Genomic DNA, 14,263 nt, shown 5'->3' on the forward strand with positions numbered 1-14,263 from the left:
CCCCTTATTCTTAACTATGTATTTGCATATGTCTGTGTAGGATATACACATGGATACAACTGCTCTTAGAGGCCAAGAAAAAGTATTGGATTCCCCTGAAGCAAGAGTTACAGGTGCCTGTGAGCTGCCCATGTAGATGCTAGGAACTAAACGCAGGTAAATATGCAAAAAACAGTGCTCTGCAAAAGCAGTGTATACTTTTAACTGCTGAGTCATCTCTCCAGCACCTCTCCCTATTTTTCTAATGTAAACTATCTATCATAGCTATAAACTTTCCTCTTAGAAGTGCCTTTACTGTACCTAAAGTTCTGGTGATTTGTGTGCTCATTTTCTTTCAATTCTAAGACCTTTATAATTTCCTAAAATTTCTCCACTGACCTACTGGTCATTCAAGAGTATGGTATTTAGTGTAAATGTTTTTGTGTGGTTTCTATCAATTATCTTGCTACTGACTTCTAGTGTTATTGTACTTTAATAACATAAAAAAAGATAATAGCTTAGATTCTTTTGTGTGAACAAATACTTGTTTTCCGTCTGAGAATGTGCTATATTTTGGAGACAGTCCAATATGCTGCTGAGAAGACTGTATTCTGTTTCTGTTGGACGAAATGTTTTACTGGTATCTATCAAGTCCACTAAAACTGTAATACAGTTTAACTGTTTAATAAACTAAAACAAATATTGAGACTTGTGTTGTTTTTCAAATAATAACATCTCAATTTTCCACCAATGTTATAGCCCTAAACAAATGTTGAGACTTTGGTTTCAACATTTCTTTATACATACACACACATCCTCACACTTAGACATTTGATTATTGTTGTTATTATTATTATTATTATGTGGCTTTTTAAAGTATTTATTTAATTTTATGTCTACAAGTTGTTTGCCTTTGTGTACATATGTGCACTATGTACATATGCATGGTGCCTGTAGAGGCCAAAAGGGGATAATGGAAGCCAAACCCAGATCCTCTGCAAAAGCACCAAGTACCCTTAGCCACCGAGACCTCTCAAGCCCCTATTTTGTTTTCTTTGAGACAGCTGTCTCACATGATAGCTCCAGCTGGCCTAGAACACACTGAGTAGTGTAAGCAGGCCTATATAACTCATAATCCTCATGCTTCAGCATTCCAAATACTGGCCTAGCACTCACCACCTATTTCTGAACTGTACTGAATTCCATTTGGAAAAAAAGAAAAAAAAGAATAACAGGAGCTAAGCAATGGTTCAGTGGTTAAGGGTACTCATTATTCTTTCAGAGGGCCAGAGTTCTGTTCCCACCACCAGGTGGCTCACAACTTTCTGTTAACTACAGCTCCAAGAGATCCAAGTCTCTTGGCCTCTCAGGGAACCTTCACTAACAATACACATATCCACATACACATAATTAAAAATCATAAAAATTAGCCAGGTGTGGTGGCACATGCCACTAATCCCAGCACTCAGGCAGCAGAGAAAAGTGGACCTCTGAGTTGGAGGCCAGCCTGATCTACATAGTGACTTCTAAGACAGCCAGGGCTATGTAGAGGTTCCCTATCTCAAAAAAATTAAAATAGCCAGGCAGCGGTGGTGCATGCCTTTAATCCTAACACATGGGAGGCAAAGCCAGGCAGATCTCTGTGAATTCAAGGCTAGCCTGGGCTACAGAGTGAGTTCCAGGCGGGACGCCAAAGCTACATACACAGAAAAACCCTGTCTCGAAAAAAACCCAAAAAAATAATAATAATCAAAATAATGATAACAGTAATAAATAAAATAAAATCAGACTTTTAAAGAAATGGAATATGAGTTGAATAACAATAACATAATAGAAATAAAATAATTAGTTACTATGAAGTATTTTAAAGAATATTGTTATACAACAATTTCCTGAGATACAATATTCAGTCCAACAGGCAGCTCTTTAAGGTATTTATTATTATTATTATTATTATTATTATTATTATTATTATTATTAATTATATGCAGGAGTGGGGGAATTGTGCACATGACTTTTGGTACCCATGGAGGCACTGGACCCCCTAGAGCTGGTTTTGAAGGTAGTTGTGATCTGCCCAATGTGGGTGCTGGAAACTGAACACAAGTCCTCTAAAGTATAGAGGACTCTTAACCAATAACTTCGTCTCTCCAGTCTCTATAGGGAAGCTCTTTAAGACTCAATATGTTCTAAATGGATGGAGCCTCTGTATTCAGGAAGTAAACAACTCCAGAGCTTCCGTAAGTCCCAAAAACACTAGACCCCTATCTCTCTACCTCGCTGAGCTTATGTAAGCATAAGGACTCCTCTCAGACTGAGGACGTTGAGCTGTCTAAAAGAGGCATATCAACCAAGTTACATGGAAAAAGTAGAGACCAGTCAAGCTGCCTGGAAAAAGACATTCTCAAACCTATGGAGAGGCCTGCCTACAAGCAGTGCAGGAAACTCCAGGCTGCTAGTTTGTGAGTGTCACCCATTCTGGAGTAGGATTTTGGTAAGCCAACTAATCCTGAATCATTTCTGCTCCTGTAAGTAATAAATAAATAAAATTCAGTGATTCTCTAAATTCAGACTTTGGTGATGTCCTTACTGAGATCTATCAACAGATCCCTATCCCTATTCACAATTTCCCAAAAACAGTAACATATAAGTATTAACCATTATCACTTTCTGTAATTAACATAATATCAATATTAATTTGAATTCTAATACATCTGCCCTGTCAGTACAGCTCAATTTTAAGAACAGGTACAATTAGAAAACATTTTCTAAGGCTGAGGATGTAGCCTAATGATAAAATGCTTCCCTGGAATGCATGAGGAATTGAATTTGATCTCCATCACTATAAAAAAAAATGAATAAATTTGTTTTGTTTTGTTTTTGTTGTGACAAAGTTTCTCTGTGTAGCTCTGGCTGTACTAGAATTTATTTTATAGACCAGGCTGACCTCAAACTCACATAGATTTGCCTGCCACTGCCTCCCAGAGTGCCGGGCTTAATGGAGTGTGTTACCACACTTATTTATTTATTTATTTATTTATTTATTGTGGGGGTGAAGACACTGAAACGGCTCAAGAGGTAAAAGCATTTGATGAACATGCCTAACAATCTAAGTTCAATTCCTGAAACCCATAATGGAAGGAGAAATGACTCAGACCTCACATGTGTGCAGTGTGGCATGTGTGCTCCTGCTTCCTCATGTGCGCAGTGAAGCTTGGAGGCACTATTGTATACTGCAGCAGGAATCTACCGTGCTGCTTAGCTCATGGCGACTGGTGGCCAGCTCCATCTTACAGGCAGCTAATGGGAGACAAATTTCTACACTGCTACTGGCATGAGCCTTTGAGACTAGGAAGCCTGGTGTGGCTCCATTTCTGGGCATTCAGAATCTTTACGCTTTCTTAGATCTATGTGGATTAATGCCCAACATTGGGCACCAAATGCAGCTGGAAGTTTTCCCATGTCCTGCCCAGTCCTGCAGCTGCTCAGACCCAAATAAACACAGAGGCTTATATTAATTACGAACTGTATGGCAATGGCTTGTAGCTCAAGCTTCTTGCTAGCTAGCTCTTATATCTTAAATTAACCCATTTCAATTAATCTATAAGTTGCCCCATAGCCATGGCTTACCGGTATTTTCACATCTTGCTTCTCCAACCAGTAGCTTGCAGCATCTCTGCCCTCTCCTTTCTCCTCCCACTATCTCTCTTGGGATTTTCCTGCCTGGCTCCATCCTGCCCTGCCATAGGTCAATGTAGCTTTATTTACCAACCAATCAGAGCAACACATATTCACAGCATACAGAAAGAAATCACATAGCATTCTCGGGTCATTAATGGAGTTGAAGACTAGATAATTATAGTTATAGTTTCCTTAACTATGATTAAGGATAAATTAGATATAAAACTTTATAGACACACCAAGATAAGATAAACAATTGAATGTCTTCTCTGATTTTGTTAAATTCAAAGAGACTAGATATTGTAAGTGTAATTCTTGCTTAATAACTATTTTTTTTTAAGATTTATTTATTTATTATGTATACAGAAGAGGGTGCCAGATCTCATTACAGATGGTTGTGAGCCACCATGTGGTTGCTGGGAATTGAACTCAGGACCTTTGGAAGAGAAGTCGGTGCTCTTAACCTCTGAGCCATCTCTCCAGCCCCTTAATAACTATTTTGTTATATGTAATTTTACTATGTTAAAGTTAAAACCTTCCTTTTTGATTGGACAGAAAGGGGGAAATGCTGTGGGATGATCCTTCTGTATGCTATGAATATGTATTTCTTTCATTGTTTGATAAAGCTGTTTTGGCCTAAGGCAATGAAGGTTAGGTTAGGTGGAAGAATCAAACTGAGCACTCAGGATAAGGAGTGCAGGGGGGAGACACAAGCCAGCCACCCAAAGAAACAAGATACCAGAGGACCATTAAAGCCACAGTCATGTGACAATACTCAAATTAATAGAAATGGATTAATTTACATATATGAGCTAGTTAGTAATAAGCCTGAGCCACCCACCAATCATTAATACAAGCTTTTGTGTGATTATTTAGAACTGGGAGGTTGGGACAAAAGGCTCCACCTCCATTTACAGAATCTGAAGTTAGTCTGGGCCACAAGTGATCACCATCTCAAAAAAACCAAACACAAAAGCAGATAGAGCATGCCTATGATCCCAGAACTAGAGAGGTTAGAGAACCCAAGGTAATCCATGACAACATAGCAATAAGTAGGATTATAACTCAAGAAGGAACAAAACACAGAAATAAGTGGTGAAGGATTTAAAAGAGGCTTAGGTTTAGGTAAACCTGCATTCAAATTATCAATTAAAAGCTAAACTGTAGGGGACAGAAAAATGGCTCACTAATTAAGAGCACTGGCCATTCTTCCAGAGGACGCTATTCCAAGGATATACAAAGTAGCTCACAACCATCTGTAATATCCATCCAGTCCTAGGGGATCTGACATCTTCATCTGACAGGCATCAGGTACTGATTGATACACATACGTACGTACGTACATACATACAGGCAAAACACTCATACACATAATAATAAAATTTTTTCATTTTAAAAAAGAGCTGAGCAGTAGTGGTTTAAACCTTTAATCTCAGCACTTGGGAGGCAGAGGCAGGTGGATCTCTGTGAGTTCGAGGCCAGCCTGGTCTACATAGTGAGTTCTACGACAGCCAGAACTACAGTGAAACCTTCTGCCAAAAAAAAATTTAAAAGAATAATAAAAAATAAAAATAAGGGCTGGAGAGATGGCTCAGAGGTTAAGAGCACTGACTGTTCTTCCAGAGGTCCTGAGATCAATTCCCAGCAACCACATGGTGGCTCACAGCCATCTGTAATGCCCTCTTCTGGCCAGCAATCATACATGTGGTATACATAATAAATAAATAAATCTTTTTTTTTTTTTTTTTTTTTTTTTTGGTTTTTCGAGACAGGGTTTCTCTGTGTAGCTTTGCGCCTTTCCTGGAACTCACTCTGTAGTCCAGGTTGGCCTCGAACTCACAGAGATCCACCTGCCTCTGCCTCCCGAGTGCTGGGATTAAAGGCATGCGCCACCACCGCCCGGCCCTTAAATAAATAAATCTTTAAAAAAATAAAAATAAATGTAAAATTTTTTTAAAAATAAACTGTATCATCAGGTCTTTTTTTTTTTTCAAGATGTGACTCTGCATTCTAGATTCACAATGAGCACTGACCATGGCTTCTTTCATATTATCTGCTCGTCCTACATCCTAGAAATGAAAGTGAGATTATTTCCAAATTGAGAAACTTCATAGGGTTTGGAGTTTGTCAAGATTTCTGCTGAACAGGCCCTCCTTCACTTAAGATCAGAATTAAAAAAGAATATGCTTATATGGATACATGCTAACACTTTAATAGTTCATTTGAATAATATATGGAAAAGCACTTTCATTGCTGAATTGTTTTTGTTACTTTTATTGTCCTGTTTTGTTTTGTCTGGTTCTGAAGCAATGTTTTGCTATGTATCATAGACTGGCCTGGAACTGGTGAACCTCCAACTCAACCTTCTGAATTAAACCTGGCAACTCCAGGTCAAAAAAATAAATAAATAAATAAAAAATAAATAAATAAATAAAAATAAAAATAAGGGCTGGAGAGATGGCTCAGAGGTTAAGAGCACTGACTGTTCTTCCAGAGGTCCTGAGTTCAATTCCCAGCAACCACATGGTGGCTCACAGCCATCTGTAATGCCCTCTTCTGGACAGCAATCTTATATGTGGTATACATAATAAATAAATAAATCTTTAAAAAAAATAAAATAAAAATAAAAATAAATGTAAATTTTTTTAAAAAATAAACTGTATCATCAGGCCTTAGTTGCTATTTCCCGCTTAAGTATAGTGTAGTATCTTCATCCAGGTAACCATTGTAGGAAATAATACACATCCAGTAACAATGTCCTTCTCTTCCTTACTAAGGGATTTTCAGTTTTACTCTAAAGCAAGAACAAATTCAACAATGGGACTACAAGTACTAGATTTCTTTGAAGCTACTTTGGCAAATGCAGGCAGCACTTCCAGACCAGCTCTTTAAGATAGGCCTAAATCTGGGTGTTATGACACACATCTGTAAATCCTGAACTAGGAGACTGTGCTGGTTAGTCTATGTCAAGTTGACACAAGCTAGAGTCATCACAGAGGGAGGAGCCTTAATTGAGAAAATGTCTCCCTAAGATCCGGTTGGAGGGCATTTTCTTTTGTTTTTGTTTTTGTTTTCAGAAACAGAGTTTCTCTGTGTAGCCCTGGCTGTCCTGGAACTCACTCTATAGACCAGGCTGGCCTCAAATTCACAGAGATTCACCTGCGTCTGTCTCCTCAGTGCTGGGACTAAAGGCATGCACCACCACTATGGAGAGCATTTTCTTAACTACTGATTGATGGAGAGAGGCCGAACCCAAACCTTTAATCCCAGCACTCAGGAAAAACAGGTGGATCTCTGTGAGTTCAAGGCCAGCCTGGTCTACAGATCAAGTTCCAGGACAGCCAAGGCTACACAGAGAAACCCTGTCTCTAAACAACAAAGAGGAAAAAAAAAAAAAGACAACAACGAAGAAGCAACTAAAGTAGAAGTATTGGAGGCAAGCTTAAGACCAGCCTGCGTTACACAGTTCTAGTACAGCCTGTGCTACCAGAGGAAGGTCTTATTTCAAAAAGATAAGAGAGAAGCACTTGCATATCTCTAGGAAAGTTATTTGCTGAGCAAGTCTATGTAGACTTAAGTTGATCCCTGAAACCCACATATGATGGACAGAAAGAGTCAAATCCAAAGTTGTCCTCTGGCCTTCCCAACTGTACAGTGAAACACCTGGACCCCACTCTGGACATACAGTAATGAAATTAAATTACAATTAAAAGTAAATGAGAGAAGGGTATAACATGAGTGGAACCCCGTGTTTTCCTATAAATATAATAGAATTTTTAAAAGCATGAGGTGCATCTAAGTAGAATCGAAATCTTCAAACACATCAGTATATTTCTGACCCTTCTATAATTTAACTATCCAAGGTTGTGCATCATTTTCATTTTCCTAATAAAACAAATCTTTACCATTTACAAGTTGAAACACATATGGCAGCTTTTTACAAAATAGTGTAAGTAATCAAAATAAATGTTCTGAATCTAAGTGACTATTTCATAAACAAATTAGCAATGCTCTAATTTTTCCTTGAAAACTGTCGTTTGTTCTCAAAGAACTTAATCTATCAATCATGTTAATAGTTATTCATTAATCAGCTGGTATCTCAGCAACTTTTACAGAATACGAATCTTTAATGGAAGCTGGGCATGGTGGTGTATGTCTTTAACCCCAGCGCTTAGAAGGCAGAGGCAGACAGATCTTGTAAGAATTTAGCAGAATGGCTATTTCTGGGTTAGACATTAGAATGAACAGCTTGCTTTCCAGATGTACTTTGACCTTGAAGAATCATTGTGGTAAACAGTAAAGAATTGTAGACGAATTTCTAAATGGTCTTACTAAATTAAAAAAAAAAAAAAAAAAAACACGAAGCCAAATATAGGGTAAAAACCTTAGAGAAAGATCAAGAAAATAAGGAAAGCCACAGCTAACCTTACCTCACCAACTCAGCAGCTTCTAAATGCGAGTTACTTCCTGTCTACCCAGGCCTTATATGCCTTGCTTTTCTGCCCTCATATTGGCTCTCTTACCCCAGCTACCTCACTTCCCCTTCCTACACAGCTCTGTCACTGTCTGTCTGTACACTCCTCCAGGTCTCTATGGTTGGTACTGGGATTAAGGGTGTGTATCACCACACTTCGCCACGTTCCCTAGTATGGCCTTGAACACACAGAGATCCTGCCTGCTAAGTGATAGGATGAAGGGCATGTGCTACAGCTGCCTGACTTCTTTGTCTACTTAAAATGGCTGGCTATTTTCTCTGATCTCCAGGCAAACTTTAATTATTAAAGCACAAATAAAAATCACCACAAAGAATCTTTATGGTAAACAGTGATTGTTTTCTGTGATTTGTAGAATTGTTTTACTGAAGAGGTGTGTTGCAACCTTCGCATGACTTTGGTCACAAGACACCTCTGGCACACTTAAGGCTCTTGATTATTGTGTACTGCAAATGATACACAATAATGGACTATAAGTCATGAGGGCATGTGATGCTTTCCTTTATTGAGAATATAGATTAGAATAGGGACTTTGGTATAAGGAAATACTTTACCCAAAAAACAACTCTGGGTAACAATCAAAGAATACGCCTTTGTACAGCTGTTCTGGGTTCAATCCATCAGAGGCTAGACCTTCCTGCTGCCACATAGGCTTCAAAATTTCATCTTGGAGTGCCTTCTGTCTTCAACTGACTCATGCTACAAAGAACGCCCCAACAGATCTTTTGGAAGTTGGAAATCAGCCTAATCTACGTAGTGAGTTCCAGGCCAATCAGGGCTACATAGTGAAACTGTTTCAAAAAATAAACAGTACAAAATAAAATGATGAATGTAGAAAAGAAAACCATTTAGTTTACTTCTATTAATAATACCAGACCTGAGCAAAGGTGTATTTACAGCAAGTATTTAAAAATTATTGGTTAAAAGAAATGTATTGAGAAAAAAAAAGTAGTGAAAATGAGTTATAATGGTAGAGGGATGAGTTCTAGCTGCTGTTTTAATATTTGACTATCTTCCTGACCACCAATGACAAGTTCAAAGATGAGCAGAAAAACCAAGGTGGTTCAATCATAATCTTTCTATATTAATTTGCAATTTTAAATGAATATACATGTAAGAAAGTAAAAAGAAATGACAGGGAAGTATCTACTCTAGAATTCAATACATAGTACTCTATGGTACATATGGATATTATTATTTATTTTATTAAAATTGACAATAAAAAAAAGAAACTGACAATAGTATCTGTGGTGATATATTTGTAATCCAAGAAATAAAGCTTGCCTGAAGATCAGACGAGAGAGTGAGCCAGAGTTAGCCACAATAGTGGCACACACCTTTAATCGTAGCACTTTTTGAGAGTCAGAAGCAGAGATCTATCTGGATTTCTGTGAATTCAAGGCCACAGTGGGCTACATGAGATTAATCCAGTCTAAAAGAGAAACAGAGCCAGGCAGTGGTGGTACACACTTTTAATTCCAGCACTTGAGACAGGAAGTGATATGGCTGGGCAGAGAAAGGAATATAAAGTGGGAGGAGACAGGAATTCGCTCTCCTGTAGAGGCTCTGTCAGGCTGAGGAGCTGGTGAGGTAAGAGGTGGTATCTGTGGCTTGCTCTGTTTCTCTGATCTTTCAGCTTTCACCCTGATATCTGACTCCAGGTTTTTATTATAAGACCATTTAGAATTTGTGCAACAAGTATCAAATTAGTTTACAATACTGTCATTTCTGTTAGCTGACTGAATTTCTCTAATTGAAAGGACTGTTCAATGTTTTGACTTAAGCTTATTTTTTCAATATGTGATTTTTGTCATACTGTCAAATAAAAACAAGACAGAAAATTTTAAACACAATGTATAAAATTAATCTACCGCCGGGCGTTGTTGGCGCACGCCTTTAATCCCAGCACTCGGGAGGCAGAGGCAGGCGGATCTCTGTGAGTTCGAGGCCAGCCTGGTCTCCAAAGCGAGTTCCAGGAAAGGCGCAAAGCTACACAGAGAAACCCTGTCTCGAAAAAACCAAAAAAAAAACCAAAAAAAAAAAAAAAAAAAAAAAAAAAAATTAATCTACCACTCCAAAAGGATAAACTTCTGGAAGATAGAGAGGGCTCAGTGGTTAAGAATGCTCTTCCAAGAACCTGTGTTTGATTGCACACACATAACAGCTTACAACCAACCATAACTCCAGAGGATCCAACATATATCATACATGCATGTAGTACACAGACATACATACAAGCCAAGTATCTATATACATAAAATAAAATGGAAAAAAAAAGTCAATCAAGAGGTTACAGAAATAGCTCAGCAGTTAAGAACATATACTGTTCTTGCAGAAAACCTGAGTTCAATTCCCAGCACCTATGTTAGACAACTTGTAAACTCCAGCTTCAGGAACATCTGATGCTCTGGCGTCCTCCAAGACCTGCACTCATGTGCACATACAAAGATACACACAGACACAAAATTAAAAACAAATCTTTCTTTTTTTAAAGTCAGTCAAGCTAGGCATAGTGATCTTTATTTCCAGCAGACAAGTCTCTGTGAGTCCAAGGCCAGCCTGGTCACTATATACTGAGCTCCAGACAAGCTTAGACTACATAGTAAGTCTTTAATCCCAGCACTCAGGAGACAGAGGGAGGCGGATCTCTGTGAGTTTGAAGCCAGCCTGGTCTATAGAGGGAGTTCCAGGAAAGGTGCAAAGCTACATTGAGAAACCTGTCTCGAAAAAACAAAAAACAAAACAAAAAAAAGTCAATCTAACAAAACCGCTTTCCGGAAACACTACAAAAACAAAAGGCCCATGATGATTTGAAGACTCTGACACTTTGTTCTTTATTTCTTCATTAAATACTGTAAATATATTTCATTATATATCTAAACTTTCTCTTCCAATGCTTAAGTAATCTTGTTCAGTGGTAGAGCACTTGCTTACGTGAAGCCCTAGACTTAATCCTCAGGACCACATTAAATAAAGGTGTGTGTGTATCTGTGTATATGTATAAATGATTCTTTTATCTAGACACTACTGCTTGCAAGAACATTCAATAGCTAAATCCACTGTAGATTAGGAGAATTAGTTATTATTAGTTATCATTCAAAAAAATGTTGTAAACCTAACTGCAACGAGAAAGTAGGTACGCACAGAAATGAGTGGAGGTAAATGTAAAGAAAAAGAAACATATGCCCCTTAAAAATTCTAGATGACAAAATTTATCATACATAAACAAGTACATAAACATCCTGTAAAATTCAATTCCATTCTTAGTATTTATCCTACAAAAATACTTGAACAAATAAGCAATACATATAGGAAAACATTCAGTATTGTTTTTAATAATAAAAAATTTAAAGTTGTTTATATGTATTAAAAGAAAGCTGGTTACATTATAGCCCTGTAATAAAATACCAGTAACAATTAAAAGGATACATACAATAGGTCTATAGCCACTGACACAGAAAGATGTCTCCACAGTTGAAAAAACAGGAATAATATTCATGTGGTTCCTGAACATAAACCTCATATACCATATATGTGTACACATTCATAGAAAAGGTCTGGAAAGATATATATTAAACTCCTAAAGCTAGTTAAATTTTTGAAAATAGTAATAAAGATGTTTATTTTCTACGTTAATCATTCTGTACTGTAATTGAATGTATTACTTTTATAATCTATCACACAGCATCTAAAGAGACTGCAAACTAACTAAAAACCTGTTTAAAAAAAAAAAAAAGGAAAAAGGTAAGTGCAAGCTATACAATCCATATCAGCACAAAGTATTGCTATGTTTTAACACAATAAAAACTGAAAGAATATTTACTAAAAATAAAGAACAATCTAAACACCTCAACTTAATGACACTAAGGCTAACCCAAACTGGACCATTACACAATTCAATACTAACTAAAAACTATAATGGTTAAATGCTGAATCAAGACATAATAACTAAAGGGAACCATTATTTTCCTCAAATAGTACTTACAGTTCTCTACAATTTCATCAAAAACTGCATCACTTTTCTTTTCAAACTGGAAAAAAAAAAAAGAGAAAAATACCATTATTCTCAAATATTTCAATCTTACTTTTTGGAATCCCTCTCTACTCCACCAGCAGAAATTTGTTGGTCTTAAAATCAAAGTCAACCATGTTACAGTGATGGCTACTGTTGAGTATGTAGGGCCTAAAACAGAAGTAGAGCAGAGTCTGAGGTAATTCTAGACCTGTAAAACAGACAGCAAGTGGAAATAAAGCCAGGGCCACTCCTGGAATTCATGGTACTCTTCTTACCTTTAGCCTTCCAAGTGCTGAGATTTCAAGCATGAGCCACAACAGCTGGCAAGCATTTTCCAGAGAGACTTAATGACAGGAAGAAAACACTAACAGAACCAGAATCAAATTGATAAGCCATTCAAACTGATGTCAGAGGTCACCTTGTGTGTAGCTTTGGAAGCTGTCCTGAAAGTCACTCTGTAGCCCAGACTGGCCTCGAACTCAGAGATCTGGCTGCCTCTGCCTCCCAAGTGCTGGGATTAAAGGCGTGCGCCACCCCCCCCTCAAAAGTAATTATTAATAATTTGGAATATATTCCTTGAACTCTTCTTTTAATATGCATATGATTTTAGCTCATAAAATAGGACAATTTTATGTTTGCTGTTGTAAGATTAACAAATGAGTACATTAGTACACATTTTTGTATGAATTATTATGGTGTAAGTGTGTGTATGTGCAGGTGTGTACGTAATAGTTCTACGTGTCCCCATTGTCTGGATAGTTTTTTACTTAATACATACAGCATTTTCTTCATTATTGTTATGGATACTGTTGTACGTATCTCTTTAGAGTTTCTGATATAAACTTAAAGAAGTGCAATAACTGTATCAAAAGTTACTGATAGTTAAAATATCTGTGGATATTTGCCAAACTGCTCCCCAAAATAGTTATCTTAATTCCTTCCCACATCTGAGTGCTCCTTTCCTTACACTCTCACTAATACTGATTTTATCAGCATGTTTCACCTTTGATCATCTCAGATTTGCAGCTTCACTCTTTGGTTTCTGTTTTTATGGTCATTTCTATTCTCCAGTCCTCTATTTCATGACTGTCATAATAATATAAATTATTCTCAAAGAAATCTTCGTAAGATAAACTTTCTATAGTTCAGAGATTTTCAATTAGTGTGCTATAAAAAATTTAAAGACACATAAAATGTTCTTAAATTTTTCATTATGATTTATACATTTTAAATATTGTAATGGGATGGACTGCTTCCAGGTTCTCTATATGATAGAGATGAAACTTAAATTTATATCTTACAAATAATTTAATATTTCACCCATAAATCAATTCAGAGAGACTGGAAAGATACTATGGTATCAATGAGCATGAGAGTCTTGCCCATTTATTTAGGTCTTTTTTTTTTTTTTCTACTATAGTTAGTTTTTTAGCATCCAGAGCTTATTGTTATTTTCTAAATCATTTATGCTTTTGTTTCCTACTGCAATATATGTAACTGAAAAAAAGTATTTCATTTCGATTGCTTGCTACTGGTATATAAAAAGTATTGTTGAATTTTTTACTTTGATGCTTTCATTTGTAATCTCGTAAAATTCATTAATTTTAAAAGCATTTGAGATTCCTTGGGGTTGTCTATATATACAACTATTTTGCTTATAAATAAAAACAGCTTGCTGGCTAGTGGTGGTACACACTTTTAATTCCAGCACTCTACTCAGGAGGCAGGGGAAGGTAGATCTCTGTGAGTTCAAGACCAGCTGGTCTATAAAGTGAGTTCGAGGACATCCAGAGCACAGAGAACCCTGTCTCAAAAACAAAATTTAAAAAAAAAAAACTAAGAAGCTTTATTGCTTTCTTATTACTATGCCTTTATTCTTTATTGAATTAGCTAAGTCCTGTACTATATTAGTACAAGTAATAAAACTGGACATCCTTGCCTTATTTCTAATTTAGGGTAAAAGTATTTGTAGATGGAGCCTTTTCTTTGTCCCAATTGGTCCCACAGAAGCTTATAAAATAATCATTCAGAGGTTTAATATTAATTACAAATTGTTTGGCCTATAACCTATTTTAAAAAGCAGCTTCAGGACCTC

At 36.8% G+C, this 14,263-nt stretch overlaps 1 protein-coding gene across 3 annotated transcripts in view; it reads right to left on the reverse strand.

Moving 5' to 3' along the window:
- The window catches only part of Zmym4 (zinc finger MYM-type containing 4), a 106,010-nt gene extending 93,808 nt beyond the window's left edge, over positions 1-12,202 (reverse strand). The window contains exon 1 of one of the 3 annotated variants that reach the window (XM_028885405.2): positions 12,139-12,202. The gene's annotated coding sequence lies outside the window, so the exon portion shown is untranslated. The remainder of the gene's footprint in view (positions 1-12,138) is intronic. The other 2 variants (XM_028885404.2, XM_028885407.2) reach the window with 2 other exon arrangements.
- Between the last annotated feature and the right edge of the window lie 2,061 nt (positions 12,203-14,263).

The sequence above is a fragment of the Peromyscus leucopus genome, chromosome 2 (genome assembly GCF_004664715.2).
Source record: "Peromyscus leucopus breed LL Stock chromosome 2, UCI_PerLeu_2.1, whole genome shotgun sequence".
Lineage (NCBI taxonomy): Eukaryota > Metazoa > Chordata > Mammalia > Rodentia > Cricetidae > Peromyscus > Peromyscus leucopus.